The 439-nt window shown below is 59.2% G+C and overlaps 1 protein-coding gene across 1 annotated transcript in view; it reads left to right on the top strand.

Annotated features, from left to right (window-relative positions):
- Nucleotides 1–359: 359 nt before the first annotated feature.
- Nucleotides 360–439, top strand: part of SVIL (supervillin) — a 231,567-nt gene continuing 231,487 nt past the window's right edge. Inside the window, exon 1 of the mRNA XM_034643768.1 lies at nucleotides 360–380. The gene's annotated coding sequence lies outside the window, so the exon portion shown is untranslated. The remainder of the gene's footprint in view (nucleotides 381–439) is intronic.

Genomic DNA, 439 nt, shown 5'->3' on the forward strand with positions numbered 1-439 from the left:
CTTAACTGATCTGATGCTCACCGCTGAGCGTCACCTGGGAACTTGTTGCAAACGCAAATTCTGGGCCCTTGTTAGACTAAGAGAATCCGAAAGGGGAGGAGGAGGGGTGGGGTGGGGGAGGGAAAACAAGCTGTGTTTTAACAAATCTCAGGGGACTGTGATTGGCTGGTGTGAGAACCACTGAGATAGGGCAGGTCCGCTGTCCAGATGCGCCCTTGGGTGGGGGGGTGGTAACAAGACTTCACAGTTGAGACTGGGCCGGCAAGGGCGGTCTCCTTGACGACTGGCCCAGAGCGTTAAGGACTGCAACGTTCGCACGCGTTGGTGGGTTTTATCCCGCGAACCGTTCAAACTCAGAGCTGCCGCTCCGGTCTCTAAGGGTAAGCGGCGCCCCTCCGGCTCCCGGGCTGCGCTGCTGGAGCCCAGCGACAGTCCCGGG

Source organism: Ailuropoda melanoleuca, chromosome 15 (genome assembly GCF_002007445.2).
Source record: "Ailuropoda melanoleuca isolate Jingjing chromosome 15, ASM200744v2, whole genome shotgun sequence".
NCBI lineage: Eukaryota > Metazoa > Chordata > Mammalia > Carnivora > Ursidae > Ailuropoda > Ailuropoda melanoleuca.